The 18,365-nt window shown below is 43.4% G+C and overlaps 1 protein-coding gene across 1 annotated transcript in view; it reads left to right on the top strand.

Annotated features, from left to right (window-relative positions):
- Positions 1-10,361: 10,361 nt before the first annotated feature.
- The window catches only part of SPTB (spectrin beta, erythrocytic), a 133,918-nt gene continuing 125,914 nt past the window's right edge, over positions 10,362-18,365 (top strand). The window contains exon 1 of the mRNA XM_054530214.2: positions 10,362-10,457. The gene's annotated coding sequence lies outside the window, so the exon portion shown is untranslated. The remainder of the gene's footprint in view (positions 10,458-18,365) is intronic.

Raw genomic sequence — 18,365 nt, 5'->3', positions numbered from 1 at the left:
CCTCCCAGGCTCAGGTGATCCTCCCACCCCAGCCTCCTGAGTAGCTGGGACTACAGGCATGTACCACCATGCCCAGCTAATTTTTAATTTTTTTTTGTAGAGACTGGGTTTTGCCATGTTCCCAAGGCTGGTTTTGAATTCCCGAGCTCAAACGATCCGTCCAGACAAATGGGATCTTGAGGGAGTTATTAGGTCATGAGGGCTCTGCCCCCATAAATGCATTCATTATTTTAGGAATTATCTTAGGAGGGCATTCAGTATCAGGAGAGTGGGTTTAATAAGAACAGCCCCTTTTGCCCTCACGCTTGTTCACTCTCTTGCCCTTCCACCTTTCCACCATGAGATGATGCAGCAGGAAGGCCTTCACCACATGTTGGTGCCGTAATCTTGGACTTCCCAGCCTCCAGAACCATGAGCCAAATAAATTTTGTTTATTATAAATTACCCAATCCATAGTATTCTGTTATAGCAGCACAAAACGAAATAAGGATTGTTTCTTTCCATAGCCTCGGGTTGTGTCTAATGGCCAGTGTGATGGCTTGGCAGGTCTTCCCATTGCTCATGGGATGGACTGGTAAGGGGCTGAGCATGAGTCAGGCAACTCCTTCTTCCACACTGGCGATGGGATCCCTGAATGAGCAAAACAGATCAGCTGTGCCGGTTTTGATGCGATCCCTGAATGAGCAAAACAGATCAGCTGTGCCGGTTTTGATGTGATCCCTGAATGAGCAAAACAGATCAGCTGTGCCGGTTTTGTATAAAAAGAATAGTTTTTTTTTTTTTAACCTTTGAGGCACAGTTATTTCATTATCTGAGTTATTGATGAGAATATTCAGACCTTTTTTCCTTTAGTTCACTGCTGTTTTGTTCTTGTTCTCACCATACTCTCTATCAAAGCTTGTTCGCAGGTAAGGATCTCATACCTACTATTTATATTTTACTATATTTTCCCCCACATTGAAAACAACTTTATTATTTATTATAAAATATTCTATGCTTATGAAAGACCCAAACCTCATAGAAAAATAGAGAAGGAAGTAAGAATTACTCTAAATCTCACCATCTAGAAATCACTTAGATCTTTTTGGAGTATCTTTCCTGATATGAAATGTCTTATTTCTTAATCAAATAGAAATTATTTAGAGCCTACTTAAAAAAAATCAACAGTATGTCATGACATCTTTCCCTATCAGTAAATATAAAACCACATCACTTAAATGACTACATAGAATTTATATGTGTGTGTGTGTGTGCATGCGTTCACACCATAATTGGTTTAACCAATCCCATTTTGATGCACATTGAAGTGATTTCCAATTTTTCATTATTATAATGAACATCTACTATGTTCTTAGCATAAGTGTAAAATATAGAAAGCTAAAGCTAAAAGAATCCTTAGAGACTAGCTAGTTCAATGCCATCATTTCGCAGAAGAGAAGCTGAGGTATACAGAGGTTAAGAGGAAGTAGAATCCAGGTATTTTGCCTTTACATCTACTGATCTTCCTGGTTTACCCTGCTACTATCTTAAAAAAAAAAATTACTTGGCTCTTAAAATGTCACTAAGTGGAATTGGCTTTTTTTTTCTTATGCCAATAGCCAAAAGATCCTACGATCCTACCTTAAAAGCTAACTTCTCCCGGGTTCATTGCATTTTAAGATTTGTGTTTTTTTTTTTTTTTTTTTTTTTTTGAGACGGAGTCTTGCTCTGTCGCCCAGGCTGGAGTGCAGTGGCATGATCATGGCTCACTGCAAGCTCCGCCTCCCGGGTTCATGCCATTCTCCTGCCTCAGCCTCCCAAGTAGCTGGGACTACAGGCACCCGCCACCACGCCCGGCTAATTTTTTTTTGTATTTTTTAGTAGAGACGGGGTTTCACCTTGTTAGCCAGGATGGTCTTGATCTCCTGACCTCATGATTTGCCTGCCTTGGCCTCCCAAAGTGCTGGGATTACAGGCGTGAGCCACCACGCCCGGCCTAAGATTTGTTTTTAAGGCTGGGCGTGGTGGCTCACACCTGTAATCCCAGCACTTTGGGAGGCCTAGGCAGGTGGATTACCTGAGGTCAGGAGTTCGAGACCAGCCTGGCCAACATGGTGAAACCCATCTCTACTAAAAATACAACAAAATTAGCTGGGCGTGGTGGCGGGCACCTGTAATCCCAGCTACTTGGGAGGCTGAAGCAGGAGAATTACTTGAATCTGGGAGGCGGAGGTTGCAGTGAGCCAAGATCTCACCATTGCACTCCAGCCTGGGTGACAAGAGCAAAACTCTGTCTCAAAAACAAACAAACAAAAGGTTTGTTTTTAGTTATGAAATAAGTTAGCAAATTCCTGTACAGTCTCTGGAATGAAGGCAGGATAGGGATATGCTGAGTATTTGAAATATATGGGGCTGGTGCCTACCTGTTTATGCCTGGCAGTATTTATTTGAGGAGAAGGGTGAGGGTGGAGAAATAGAGTTAGGCAGCAGTTGGGGTCAGTGATGGAAAACAAACTCCTCCCAAAAGAAGGGTCTACAGCTTTCCTTTGCTTCAGTTTCTGCTATGGAAGGTCAAGAGCTGGGTGCATAAGTGCATTTTGATTACTAAGATGGAGATGGAATAGAACAAGCAGCACAGAGTTGTTACTCTGTACATGCTTAGCATAATGTGGGGCTAAATTCTTGACTTAATTAATGACTTAAAATATTAGGTTATAGTATGAATCGTCTACATTACATATCATGGGATTTGTTAATTTAAAAATCATGAGATACTGCTCCTTGAATAAATGATGGTTTAATAAGCAGAGATTTGGATTTCTATGTGATCTTTGTAAAACTACTTAAACTCTTTCTTAATTTCTTAATATAGCAGTAAGGATAATGATAGCAATTTACTTCAAGAAACTGAATAAAAATGATATAAGGCATTTGGAAGAAAGAAAATGATAAATACACTTTTAAAAATAGAATTTTTCATACCAAAAAAATGAGGAAAATGATATTTCTGAGAAGACCCAGTTATATTCTGTATGAATTCTATAAAACATATCATGTTTGAATTGAATCATAGTTTCTTGTAGACCAGACCTTAAAGCATTGAAGAAATATCCAAACAGAAATTGAGCTGCTGTAGAAATATCCAACAGAAAAGAAAATGAGATGAATTTGCAGAAGTAATGGAGTCTTTTATTGCAATATCTTTCCAAACTTTATTGAAAATTTCCCAAAGGTCTTGGTTAATATTAAGAACAAATATTTGTGAATTTGGAAACTGCTCACTAACAAATAAAAGCAATTAACAAGACCATTTATGCTGGCAGTAATTATCATATAAACACAAAATTGTTTTATTGGTTAAACTGTTAGAATTCCAGCTGTCATTCCATATTAACAAATTTGATTTTTTAAAATTATATTTTCTACCCTTGATTTGAGTTCCTGGCTTGATAAATATTAGTAAAGGAAGAGAACAAAGTTTTCAGGGTTAGTTACTCTCAGTTGTCTACTTGCAGACTACCCACTCTCTGGAGTACTCAAGGTAGAGTGTTAATATCAAAACAACATTAACTCACTCCTTATAATGCGTTTGGATTCATCTTCCTATGTTCTTAATCCCGTGTACTCAAGGCTTTGGCATATTGGAGTATGGGAGTTGGAGCAGGGCCATTGCCCAAGGATGAGGACTGAAAATGACACTGAGAGGGTGGAGCGGACAGAGACAAAAGCTAACTGAATCATCATTATTGTGTTTGCTATCCCTTGTTATAAAGACGTTGGAAGATGGCAGACCCCTGCCTCCATAGATGAGCTCAGTGGTAGCTGTGAGCATAAAACCTACTCAATTGACTCCATTTCTCACCCATAGACAATAAGTTAGGTATGGATACATCAGGGTAGCTGAGGACCTGGTGAAATTCAGGCACGAATATTGCCAGCTATGTTTCAGGTAATGTGAATTTATTTAAATAACCTTATTAGAACATAGATAGGAAAGTTAATCTCCTGAAAAAAATCACAAATATGCATTTTTAAGCCAAATAGAAATGACTTTTTGAATTACCTACTTCTTCGGTTGATCTCCAAGATTGCAACCTCCTTTAATTTCCGTAATGCGTTCATTCATTTATTTACTCATTTGCTCATTAGGCCTTTATTGAGTATATCTTTTGTGTCAGATACTATGCTAAGTGCCGGGAATCTTAAAACTATATCCTGAAAGCAATGGGAAGCCACTGGCTGATTTAAAGAAGCAGAGTGACAGGACTAACCTTCCTTTTTAGAAAGTGTACTTTGGCTACTATGTGGAAGCAGAATTGAAGGAGAGGGAAACTGGAGAACGGATGAACAGGTAAGAGGCTCCAGAAGCAATTCATTGTGAGAAAAGATTAGGCGGTGTGATGGACTAAATTTTATCCCCCTAAATTCACATGTTGAAGTCTTAGATCTCAATGCCTCAGAAAGTGACTGTATTTGGAGATAAGGCTTTACAGAGGTAGTGAAAGTAAAACTGAGGTCATATGGATGGGCCCTAACCAAATATAACTCATGTCCGTATTAAAAAAAAAAGAGATTAGGACATAGGTGCACATAGAGTGGAGACTATGTGAAGACAGAGGGAAAAGACAGCCCTTTACAAGCCAAGGAGAGAGGCTTCAGAAGAAATCAACCCTGCCGAAACCTTGATCTTGGACTTCTAGACCCTAGTACTGTAAGAAAATTAATTTTTGTGTTTGAGCCACCCAGCATATGGTACGTTGTCATGGGAGCCCTAGCAAATCAATACAGCCTTTGGAACAAGGTGAATTAGCACCTACAGACCCCAGTTCATCAGATACCCCAGTGTAAGTCTGCCATTACGTCTACTCAAGCTCATGTGAGGTGACAAAAAACCTAATCCTGTGTGGCAAGGAAAGATCAGGAACTGCAATATAAGAAAAGATGCAGCCAGGCATGGTGGCTCACACCTGTAATCCCAGCACTTTGAGAGGCCAAGGCAGGTGGATCACGAGGTCAGGAGTTCGAGACTAGCCTGACCAACATGGTGAAACCCCATCTCTACTAAAAATGCAAACATTAGCTGGGCATGGTGGCGCATGCCTGTAATCCCAGCTACTCAGGAGGCCGAGGTGGGAGAATCACTTGAACTCAGGAGGTGGAGGTTGCAGTGAGCCACTGCATTCCAGCCTGGGCAACAGAGCGCAACTCCATCTCGAAAAAAAAAAAAAAGAAAAGATGCTCACTAATTTCCAAGCCTGGTTAATGCTTCCGTGGACTAGCAGATGACAGGATGCAAATCTTGTTTTGCTTTTTCCTGTTATTGGTGGAGGGAAATTTGAAATTGGTGTCATCTGCCCCTTCAGAGGATGGTTCATCTGGTATTTGCAAACTTGCTGCAGGCTTTCAGGTTCCTTCCGTAACCATTCTATTTGAGGCACCTGAAGGGCAAGTTTGGTCCCTAATCCTTGAATCCTCCATATTGTAAATGGCAGGCTTTTCCAGTTGGTCCTGCTGCTGCTTCGTCTTTGAAAGTTGTGGAGAATGTGATGCCTCTAGATGTTTCCAACAATGAAATGGAAATTTCACCTTAATTTTATGAAATGCATCTCTTTGCAAAAGGGTAAAGAAGAAGGGAAGTAATGATTTTTGAGCTATGGGCACTATTCTGATGATTTCTGAACACTATCATGAGTTCTTGATACCTCCATTGTTGTTGGTGGGGATTTGAGTTTGAGTTGAGTGGAACTTCAGGTTTGTTTGGTTTGGTATTTACATTTTTCAGTAGCTTTCCTACATATATATTCATTTCTGAATTCAAGTGGTTCATTTATTTCACACAAATAACTTTGGTTATGTGATTCAGTTTTTTGTTTTTGTTTTTATTTTTGTTTTAGATAGGGTCTTGCTCTGTCACCCAAGCTGGAGTACAGTGGCTTGATCATAGCTCACTGCAGCTTTGAACTCCTAGGCTCAGGTGATCCACCCACCTCAGCCTCCCAAAGTGCTGGGATTACAGGCATGAGCCATCGCACCCAGCTCAAAATATTTTTAGGATCAATTTAATTCAAGGCCAAGTAAGTTGGTGTAGCTTATTATAGTTTTTGGTTTATGACTTATTTTTATTCAATGTCTTGGGTTTTATAAATAAAATCATAAACTTTAAAACTGTTCATAAAACTGTGAACTATATTTAAAAATCATCTGGCTGGCAACTCAGTTGGTTTTTATAATCTGAAAATTTATGCTTTTCTTCAACTCTGAGAATTTCTATTCTACTTTCCCATTATTACCTTCTTGTATTCTCTTTTCTTTCCTTTTGTAACTTCTATTAGGCAAATATTGGACCTTGGGGGATTTTGCCTACATGGCTTTCAACCATTTTCACATACTTTCCATCTCCTTTGTCTTTTGCCCAGTGTTTGGGGAAAATTTCTTTGGCTTCTGTTTCCACTAATTTGCCCTTCAAGTAGGTCTGTTCTGCTTCTCAACTAATGAATTTTCAATATCAGAAATGACTTTTTAAATTTCTAAGGTTTCTCACTGATTATTTGTTGTGGATACAATATCCTTTTAAGACTTGCTGATTAAAATTAAATTATTTAACATTTATCTTGTTCCTTTTATTAACTTAGTTTCCTCTGATATTATTTCCTTCTATTAGTTGGGTTTGGTGCTTCTCTTTCATGGTATTGGTTCCCCTTTCCCCATAAGATATTTGGTGGGTGTCCCATCACCCCTTAATGTGGGAATGGGCTTGTCTCCTCTTTCTGCTTATCACAGCCTGTCTTCAGTGGCTGTGAAGAAGGGTCAGGACATGCTATCCCAAGAGAGTGAATGGTTTCCGTCATTTCTTGGGGTCACTAGATCCCTGAGCTCTGCCCCTTGGGTTCCAGGATCCCCATTAACTTTTTTTTAATCCCGCAGGCAAACACCTGATATTTAATGTGAGCAGGACAGAGGAGGCTCCTAAGTGAATTATTCTGTCTCAGGGCCCCTCCTCCTCTTGTATCCTTTAACTCTTGCTTGCAACTTCCCTAAACTATTGCTCCTCCTGAATCTGTTTTGGTTTCCTCTGATTTTGTTGCTCTGTGAATCAGATCTTGCGTCTTTTCTGTATCTCTGGATTTCTTGAACATTGTTGGAACACTGATCCCCTTTTCCTTATTTTCCTGCGCTTTTAGACGCCTGTTTCAGACATATCTTCTAATGAAATTTGGGGTAGAAGAGAAGCTAAATGCATGTATTCAATCCACAATCTCCATCCAACCTTTACTTTTTTATTTATCATCTCTACTTATTATCAAACAATACAAACTTATTGTGAAAAACTCAAAGACTACAGAAATGGAAAGTGAAAGTTCCCTCTTATGTTAGATGACTCTAACATAAGTCTCAACTTATATCTTCTTGGCCTCACCTGTTGGTTTCAGCCAGACCTGAGTAGACAGTTCTGTGAAGGCTTACCCCCCACCCTCTGGCTGTCAACATCTATTCTCAAATGCACACCTTCTCTTCTGGCCCCAGAACTCTTCCAAATCTGCAGACTGCCTGTGTGGAGCTTACTGGGTAGCTCGGAAGTGTAGGTTTTCAACATGGGTGGGAGACCAGTGGGGGCAGTCCCTTGTCCAACCAGGATGAGGGTTAATCTCCAATCCTTCACATAGACAATTCCAAGAGGTATTCTATACTCTTCTGAGGAGGTCCCTCCAGATTTGAACCCTATTGCCCATAATGATGACCTTGATAATGAACCTATGTATGTGTTTCCTTCTCCCTTATTTATTTATTTTTTTTTTTTAGACAGAGTCTTGTTCTGTCACCCAGGTGGGAGTGCAGTGGCGTTATCTTGGCTCACTGCAGGCTATGCCTCCCAGGTTCAAGCGATTCTCCTGCCTCAGCTTCCCAAGTAGCTGGGATTACAGGTGCGCACCACCACATCCAGCTAATTTTTGTGTTTTTAGTAGAGATAGAGTTTTGCCATGTTGACCAGGCTGGTCTTGAGCTCCTGACCTCAAGTGATCCACCTGCCTTGGCCTCCCAAAGTACTGGGATTACAGGTGTGAGCCACCATGCCCAAACTTTCTCCCTTCTTTTATTCTCCTAATTTCTCATTCCTGGCCACAGAGATCTGTTCCCCTTTCCCTATTATTTGACAATGCCCTTTCCTCACTGCAAGCCTAAATTTCCTCTCTCCCTCAGTTCTGATTTATCATTTCACTGTAACTCTATTAGCTGTAAAGCATTTGGGGATGCTGTCAGGATAACACGCTCTGTAGCAAATGAGGTTGTATTGAATTATTTAGCTTTCAGCTAAAGTGGAGATAACTAAAGCAGCTGAGCTGGTTTGTAAAATGTTGGGGTAATCTGTCTGCTGGAGCTTTTATCATATTAATTTTTTCTTATGGTTGAAAATTACAAGTTTTAAGGCTACAAAGAAAAATATGTAGGCAACTATTTAGTTCAGTGCCACAGACCTATAGCTAAGGAATTATCTGGCTTGCATAGTATATAATTACGTAGCGGCAGAACCACCATTCTAGAGAACCATGAATTTATCTAATAAGTTTATTCATACAAGATTTTAAAAAACCATAAATACATAATTTCCTTCCATTTTTTCTATCAAAAATAGATCAAGGATTTCTGCTTGAGATATATAATAGTCTCATCTTTTGAAATTGGCCTGTTTTTCTTGAGCTTTCCTTGCCAGAATTTGACTTTTAAACATTTTTTTCCACAAAACAGAACTTTCTCTTTTTAACTCAGTAATAGACAAATGCATTCTTAAATGTTGTCAGCAAAGGGGAGGAGGGGATCACTGCTAATCTATCGATGACCATGAATGTTTTTGTAACCTCTTTCCCATATTACTAGTGTCTCTTGGAAAATTGAGCTGTAATAAGGGTCCAGCCAAGAGGAGCGCGGAGTGAAGAATTCTGTGGCTTTGTAAGACCTGGGGCGTTTGTCCCACTCAGCACATCTCAGTGTCTAAATGCCCACCCTCAAGAAGTGGGACTGCAGCAGGAAGTGAAGTATCTTTGCATATGTTCAATATATAAACTAAACTCGAACATCTGGCAATTAAACACCCCTTTCCTGGGTGAATTCTGGAAAATAGCACAATTATACTCCCAAGCAAATAACTCAGGAGTAAGACTGTTCCCTTGTTAAGAACACCAGGCAGCATCAGTAAAAGTTAAAACTTCTTCCTGCATCTATGCGCTTTTAATCTCCACGGCCATTTCCATAATACCTGAGATTACCTGCGTTGATAGCTGGTGAGAAATCATCCCAGGCACCGCAGGTGGAAAAAAAGAGATGAAAGCTACCTCAAGGCGTACCCGTAAACCTTACTGAACAATGACCTTGTATCGTTAGAAAGTCAAGAAAATGTACTGCCTTGCAAGCTGCCGGTGTTCTGTTGAGTTTCTCTCCGGGGGCAACTCGGAGATGCCTTTTTGGCACCATCGGTTCTAGTATTTCCTCTGGCCTGCTGCGCCGCGCCTCATCCAGGCTTGTAGTGAGGCACCCCCACTCGCCCGGAGACCCGGGCCGGCCAGGAGGTGCCAGTGGGCAGGTGTGGCAGCCTGCCTGTTGATTACAGTCCCTACAATGTGCGAGCGCCTTGGGACTGCAGGCTGCGCGCCGCCAGCTTTGCCTGGTTCGTCCTGATTACACTAGGTTTTCGGGCAGAAACAGCGACACTGAGCTCGGGCTGGGGGTGGGGGCCTCGGGCCCAGTGCCCGCCCCCTGCCCTCCCACAGCCAGCCGAGAGAAGCCCGCCCGGGAGCGCGCTTTCTAATGCACCAGCCCCCGGGAACAATCTGTCCCTCCCAAACCCGCCACGGCGAGGATTCACCGCCCGGGTACCCGCCGCGCCCACCCTATGGCCTAAATGTCTTTTCATATGTTTTAAAAACCGAACTGTGTGCAGTGGGGATGCAGGGCGGGAAAGGTTGGAGGGCTCATTTTCGCCACCAGGCTTGCCTCTCCGGGCGCACGAATTAGGCCCGAGCTAGAGTCCAACCCCCTTCCCGCCTCAGAGGGCTCGGGGTGGCGCCGGGTTAGGGGCAGTGAACGACGATGGGGGCGCCCCAGGCTCAGCGGCGGGCGGGGAGGCAGAGGCGGGTTCCAGGAGACCGGCTGAGGCCCGGCAGGTGCCCCCAGGCGCGGAGGCTGATTGGCAGGTGCGTGAGTGGGTGGGGAAGGCGGGGGCTGGGCCTGGCGCTGCGGGAGGCTGCGGCCCCGCCTCCCCGCCCCCGCCGCGGGACTATCTGGTCCCGGCAGCAGCGATGTCCCCCGGCAGGAATGTCCCTCCTCAGATAATGTTATTTATATCTCTGGGCGGGTCCGCGGCTCGGCAGCACCAGGCGCCCGGCGGCCGCTGTGCCAGGAGCCCCGCGCTGCCCTCCTCCCCCTGCGCCGCCGCCGCCGCCACCCCCGGGCTCGGGGTGGCCCGCGCTTCAGTCCCAGGGCAGGTGAGTCACAGGAGGGCCCGGCGGCCAAGGGAGCTGGGTGCGGGTGCGCAAGGCTGCGACGCGCGGCGCCAGCTCAGAGGAGCGCTGGGCCCAGGGGGCGCCTGACGCGCAGGGCCCAGAGGACCGGGTGGGAGTCCAGCCCCGGTTGTCGGGCGTGGGGTGGGAGGGGTGCGGGGCCCGGGAGGCCCGGCAGCTGCGGCAAAGATCATCCCGGGACGCGGGAACGCGCGCGGGCGGCCGAGGCACTTGGTGCTAGCTTTGGAGAGCGGGATCCCGGAGAGTCCGTCACCCCGGGACGCAGGGAGAGGGTGACGGGGGTGCGTGTTCTCGTCCGCCTTCTCCAGGACCCCGGCCTGGGAGCGAAGGGGATTGCGCCTCTAGCCCGTCCGACCGCCGCACTGCTCTCTCTACCTTTTTCTATCCGGCTTCTCAGCCTTGTGGCCGTTCATATCCCTCTTCTGGGGAACTTGGCTGCGCTCTCCTCGGGCCACCCAGCGCCCAGGCAGGAAGGACAGGTGAGGGCAGCAGAGGGGGCCGGGCCTCCGGGCGCTGGGAACCACCCAGAGAGTGACCCCGTGTAGACCGAGGGAGGAAAGATCCTAGTGCCCCAAGCCATACTTCAAGGACCCCTAGTCTTCCTCTCCCAAAGAGTTCCTCTCTTCCTCTAAGCTTCTCCAGGCTACTCTACCCTCACCCTCCTCTCCAGTTTCCCCTCTTCCTCTAACTTGGTCTTGAGAAATAGCAGAAAGTGGGAGAAATAACAGAAGCTGTAAAACAATCCCCAACTCCCACCAACTCATCCGTACTTCCCAGGCTGGGGAAGCAGCTGCGGGGCTGGAGTACTGTTTCCCTGACAACGAGCTTCAGGTAGGGCCTTGAGTTATAGCCTATTAATATCCAAACCACTGTTTTCAGTGAGCAATTAGAGGCGCCAGCCAGGAGTAAGGAAAATGAAAAGAAGCCACTGTTTTTTGTACCTCTAAATTTTAGATGCATCAGATTGGGGGGTGGGGTGGGGGGATATAGTGACAGTCTTTTTGTACTGAGAATTTCTGTGGGGAGAGACTAGGCTGTCACCTCCAGGTAGGAGGCAGTCATGCAAAACCCCTGCCTGGAGGTAGTCACGATCCGTATTTTAGTTTCTAAGGAAAGAGATTCAGGCGGTTCCCTAATGAGAGGAGTCTGCGAATCAAAGATTTTTAGGCACAGCTCAACTGTCCACTGTCCTATCCTTAGCTTCCCAGATGGCTCTGAATTTTATTCTAGAATTCCCTCTTTGCCCACCCCTTCCCCCACTATAACCCAAGGCAGGTCATTTCTTATTTCAGGATCCAACTTTTATTCTTTTGCTCTGAGTCTCAGGTTCCAAAATGCAATTGAAAACACCTTTTTTTCCTAAGTGCAAAATGATTGTTAATGTATGCTGAATGTCCAGCACCTGACACAGCTAGGCCTGTGCTTGCCTGGAGGCTTGCAGGCTAGCCAGGAAAGGGAATGTTAAACTTACGTTGAAGAAGAGCCCACCAGCCTTGAAACCCACCAACTCCAGAGGTGGGTCATTTATAAAGAATTTTATCAAAAACTCTAGAGTAAAGCACCATTGAAAGACATAAACGCTCATGAAAATGTGGCTTTCAGACCCCTTAGCTGTTGCTCTTAGCTTTATCAGTGCCCCAGTGGCAATGATTGGGGATGAGCCAGTCCTATTAATCTTGAGTTCTGGGAAGACTCAGAGTCCACTCATGGAATTGTAAGCACCCAAGGACTCCCAGGCATCCAGGATGGGCCTTGTAGCACAGGCATATCAAGTTCTCCTGAGCGGCTTGCCCAGAGGAGAGTTGGGATACCACCTTTGGCTCTGATCAATGCTTCTTCCAAGTGTTCTGAAGGTGTCCTATAGCAGAACGCCTGCTAGATGACTAGTTTTGGGGGTGAAGGTATGACAGGAGCAAGATTCCTACCTGGGATCACATTTGGCAAAATAAAAATGAGTATTTTAGGCAAGCTAGGTGTGAATGAAAGTTTTGAACTAAAGTCAAAGTTTGACAGGTCTGCTGCAGCTCTGGAAACAAACTGTTTTTGGTAAATAAAAATAATAATAGCTTTTATTTATTCTGTCTTTTATGGTGTTGTACCCAGTACTTGGATGGTAGTGGAACCTCAGTTAACCTTTGTTGAATGAATGAGGAAACCAACAAATGAATGCTCAGCGTTTTCTCTATATTATCCAATTTAATTGTCATGGTAACTCTATAAGGTAGCTCATATCAGCATTTTACAAGTCAGGAAACAGGTTCAGGAAGATTAAATAACTTGCCTCATATTACCCAGCTAATGAGAGATGGGTCCAGGATTCAAACTCAGTTTGTTTGGTTCTACCTTCTTTTTAAGGTTAGACACTCAGCAAGGAATATAGAGTACAAATTGGGAAGATTTGACTCTTTGTCTTCCAGCTTCATAATCTTCATTCCTAGGACCTCAGGTAATAGTTCTGCTCATATCAGAGGAGCTTAAAAAATATTATCTGAAGACAATATTGGGCATTTATTTGCTCAGAGGTTTTTAGCCTTACCCGTTATTTTCAGGTCATTGTTTCAAGGACAGAACTATAATTTTGGCAGGAGTCAAAGCATGGATTTTTTTTTTTTTTTTTTTTTTTTTAAAAGAACAGATTTTCCTTTCAGTCCTGGAAGTGGCCAGGAGGGCTTGATGATGCATAGGGACAGTGTGATAGGACAGAGGATGGCTATAAAAAATTCATGAGGCAAACACTATTGGAGAGGGAAGGGATTTTGGAGGTCACTGAACCCAACCTTCCATGTGCATACTTACTTGAAGGCAAGACCTAACTGAATGTACCTGATCATTGATGTGTAGCTATGGCACCCATACTTCTTATTACTCGAGTTCACTTCTTTTCTGTCTCACTCTCAAGGCCAATATGGTTTATTTCCTGAAGTTCTGCCTAACCAAACTACTGAGATTTTATTTCCTTTGGAGGAGATTATGAGAGGATGTGTTTTTAATATCTAGTACTTTTATTTTAGTGCAATCTTAAAGAAAAGGTATTGAGGATAAGCAGGAGAGAAGGCAGTCTCAGGCTTTAAACTCTAAACTGTTCTATAATCTCCTCCCATTGCTTGTAAGGTGTGCACATGTATACATTTTAAAACAATAGTTATACACATTACGATCTAGAGACAAGAAATCTTAAGTAATTATGTCCATTTTTGGGGGGCATGAGGAAGGACTTTAGAGAACTATTGAGACCGTCAGATACGTGTTTTAACCTAAACCCAATCACCAAATTGTTCTTGAAGAGCAGCACTTTAATTTCAAAATCAAACACAAAATTTTACTCTCTGCTCAAGACCTGAAAAGGTAGGAAACATGACCAGTGGGAGATTTAAAGTAGAGAGGGGGTTTCACCATGCTAGTCAGGCTGGTCTCAGGAGTTCGAGACCAGCCTGGCCAAACCTATCTCTACTAAAAATACAAAAATTAGCCAGGTGTGGTGGTGGGCACCTGTAATCCCAGCTACTCGGGAGGCTGAGACAGGAAAATTGCTCGAACCTGGGCGGTAGAGGTTGCAGTGAGCCGAGATCGCGCCACTGCACTCCAGCCTGGACAATAAAGCGAGACTGTGTCTCAAACAAACAAACAAAAAATTGATATAAAAAGCCAGGTATAGTGGCTTATGCCTATAATCCCAGCTACTTGGGAGGCTAAGGGAGGAGGATTGCTTGAGCCCGGGAGTTAGAGAGGCTGAACTATGATTGTGCCACTCTTCTCCAGCCTGGACAACAGAATGAGGTGCCATCTCTAATTCATGAATTAATTAAAAAGTGATTTAAAATATATTTCTTTGTTATGGAATTTTAAAATTACAGAATTTAAATAACCTCAGACCTACAGATTAACATTTATCAGTGAACTTGGGAGGATCAAGAGTGAAAATAACTGTGCTATGTGGGCTGATGAGAAATTTGATTATATAATGAGGACTGGCAAGGAAGTTCATGGATACTGGGTTCTGAAACCATATGGATATCACAAGCCAAAAATGACTGTGGAAAGAAGAATTTTATCTTTGAAGTAGCTTGTATTGACTCAGTTGATTTTACCAGACAGATCATAGGTTACTCCTCTGTTTTAGATAAGAAATCTGAGGAGGAAGAGTAGAGGCAGTGGTCTGTGTGCCAGAATCATCATGTGGCATTTGCTGGGTTTATCACAGAGATGCTTCCTTCTTCACCCCATTAGGTGAAGGTCACCTGTTTTGGAGATGGAGATAGTGATTGAGGAAGAGCGTAGGAGGCAGTCAGGAGAATTCACTGTCAGATTTGGCTCCGCTCACGGATTGCCAACTCCCCTTGGTAAATATTTAGGAAATGCCATAGTGTGTTTCCCTCTGTTGCTGCCTGTATTTCTTAATTCACAGCCAAGTGATCAAAATTCTTCCATTTTCAGCCAGCCTCAGCTGAATATCAAACCACCAGGGGATCCCTAGCCTTTATAGCTCACGTAGTCTTAGAGGTGGTCATAGACAGAAAATGCTTCCTTAATGAATTGTCTGGCTAGCTTATCAAATTCCCAGACCACCTTTCATTTTTCTCTTTCCTTTTTCCTGGTTGCAGGAAATATTACAAAGCCCTCTTCTTCCTACCTCAGCAGGTGCTTCTCAGGCTTTGCCATAATGTTTTATTTCCACATCATACCTGTGCAGACCTGGCTGAGGGTAGAATTACAAGGGCAATTAAAACTCAGACATATATCATGTGAGCAGTGGGGGCAAAAGTGGGCTTCCTTTCTTTCATTTGAATGTTGTAAATTTAGCAAGTGAAAAGGCACAGGACTAGAAAAAAAATAGGCTTTGCGTTGAACCAGGCTCAGATCATCCAGGATATTTGTGAAGAGAATAACAGGGCACCTTGACAGCTAAAGAACAATAATTGCTTTGAATTATAGTCAATTTAGGAGTTTCCACCATTGTGAAAAGGAGAAGAAACTTGAATAATTCAAAAAATGAATACTTTGAAAATATTTTCCATTTGTACCAGACTTAAATATGGCATGTCTCATTTGAGAATGTACAGCAATTCAAATAAAACAGAGCATACTTTAAAGGCATAAATTATGTGGACCAGAAAGAAGTCTGTAACCTTATTCTGTCCCTCTTTCGAGTCCCAGCCTGTTTCTAGAAGAACCCTAGGAGTGGTCAATTAGCTTCATCTTCCAGCATATTTCCAGAAGGGCGGAAAAGCAAGAAAACCCCTTCATAATACTGACTTCGAGTCATAAGTCATAGAGAGTTAGAGGTAGAAAGGCCCGAGAAAGAATTGAGAGGTATTCAAAAAGAGCAGACATTGGGTGTCTACCACGTGTCTTACACTGTTATGTGCTGAAGACACACAAAGAGATCAGATGGAGAATCACTGATCTGGTGCGAAAATGGCCTTGCAAACAAGCAGTGATTCAATAGGATGCCTGAGAGAGAGGGTGTACAGGAGGAAACATCTCATTCAGGTTGGGGAAATGAGAAGACCTTTGAAAGTGCCTAGGATTTCCATAATGGAAGAAGGGAGGATGAGGGGGCCTGCGAGTGGGGGTTTAGGCAATTGCCCAGCACAGACAATAAAGCATGATTAGATTAGGGGATGAAGCGTAGTTCCACATGGCAGAAGTGTGACCAGAAAGGTGGTTGGGGCTCAGCCTGTGAAGAAGTTTGAGCCACTGGAAGTTTTTAAGTCATAAAGGGGTGTGATGAAATCTTTGTTGACAAAGCTCACCAGTGGCGGTGAAGAGAAAGTGAATTAGATCCCAGCCAGTACAAGATGATGATCACAGATAACTATAGTCCACTCAATTTTCAGCATGCCTTTGTCTCCACATCATCTTATTTTATCTTATGATGAGCATGTGAAGGGAAGATCTGATTATTCCTGGTTTCCAGTTACAAAACAGGATTAGAAATGTACATTTATATACTCAAGGTCCCTCTAGTAGTTTATTCCAAAACCTGACTTTGACCCAGTTGCCTAGTTCTGAGGCTGGGGCTGTTTCCAGGTCTTCTCAGTGGAGTAATTGAATATTCTGGGCCTTCTGGTTGAGACCACGGTTGCTTTTTTTCTTCAACAGAATATTCCACATAAGTTCCTTGGTTCTGGAGAGAAGACATTTGTTAATGGTATTACCCTTTACCATAGCCACAGAACCTCAAGAATGGCCCTCCAGAGTATGCACAGATGATGTTCCAAAGCATGAATTAATGGATTCTCAGTAGCATGCTATAGATGAATGAAGGGTTCATCTGCCTGTTAATTGATGTTTTGGCTTTTTCATTCCTTTACCCCAAATTTACTGGGCATTATTGTGCTTATGCTTCATTTTGGACTTCAGCAGCCGCTTTTTGTCCAGTGATCTTGAGGGCCTTGATTTGTATGTCAGTCTTCAACAAATATTTACTGAGTTCTCGTTTAATTTGCCAGACATGCTGTAGGCCCAGGGAATGTAACAGTGAATGTGGCAAAAATGTCTGTTGTCATAGAGTGCACATTGTAGTTGAGGGAGAGAGGAACTAAATGACAAGCAACAGACAAAAATATATATTGTAATTTCAATTGCTGAAAAGAAAAATAAAGCAATATGAAGGGAAAGAAGGGTGGTTCTACTATTTCAGGTAGGGTGGTTGGGAAAACACTATCTGATGGGGCTTGATTTGGGCTGAGACTCAAATGAAGTGGGGAGAGAGGCATGGGATGTTTGGGAGAAGAGATTGAGGTTGAGTGGTAGTCTGTTCTCACACTGCTAATAAAGACATACCAGAGACTGGGTAATTTATAAAGGAAAGAGGTTTAATTGAATCACAGTTCAGCATGGCTGGGGATGCCTCACAATCATGGCAGAAGGCAAAGGAGGAGCAAAGGCATGTCATACACAGTGACAGGCAAGAGAGTGTGTGCAGGGGAACTGCCCTTTATAAAACCATCAGATCTCATGAGACTTATTCACTATCACGAGAACAGCACAGGAAAACCCACCCCCGTGATTCAGTTACCTCCCACCAGGTCCCTCCCACGACATGTGGGGATTATGGGAGCCGCAATTCAAGATGAGATTTGGGTGGGGATGAGATTTGGGTGGGGACACAGACAAACCATACCAAGTGGGAAGCCCCCAACGTGGGGCCACTGCTGTGTCCAAGCAATGGCAAAGAGGCCAGTGTGGCCTGAGTGCAGGGTGTCATGGGGAGAGCTGACCACAGTGCTGGAGAGAAAACCGGGTCTTGATGGTACAGGCTTTGTGACCTTTGAGTTTTAGCCCAAGTGTCATAGGAAGCCACTGGAAGTTGTGGGCAGGGGAGTGACTTGTTCGGATTTGTGTCTCAAGCGGATCTTTCTGGCTGCCCTAAAGAGGATTGATTGTGGGGCACAAGAGTGGAGGCAAGGAGTCCCATGAAAGCTACTGCGGTGGTTCAGGACTGAGAGGATGGATCAGGATGATAGTGCTGGTGAGATGCAGTTGGGTTCTGAGTGTAGAGATTATAAGATTTGGATATAGAGGATGAGAGAAAAAGAATAAGATGATTCCATTGTTTTTGGCCTGAACAACTGGATGAACAAAAAGACCATTTACTGAGATGGTGATGTATTTTATCAAATGTACCATGGGCTATTTTTTTTTTTATTTCTGTTTTTGTCAGGGTGTTGACTTGGAATAGTCTCGGCAGACTTTTCATTTAAATACACCAAAAAGGAGATGTTTTTATTTTGGGATGATTCATGACATCTGTTTGAAGTGAAGCCTTAGATGTGCTGTGTACTTTGTACTGTTACTTTTAGATCAGTCCCACAACGTTTATACTGTGTGATGGAGATTAAGATATGGGAGAAACAAGATTGAAATATA

The sequence above is a fragment of the Pongo abelii genome, chromosome 15 (assembly GCF_028885655.2).
Source record: "Pongo abelii isolate AG06213 chromosome 15, NHGRI_mPonAbe1-v2.0_pri, whole genome shotgun sequence".
NCBI lineage: Eukaryota > Metazoa > Chordata > Mammalia > Primates > Hominidae > Pongo > Pongo abelii.
The sequence above is the reverse complement of the archived record's forward strand: the minus strand, read 5'-3'. Positions and strand labels throughout refer to the sequence as shown.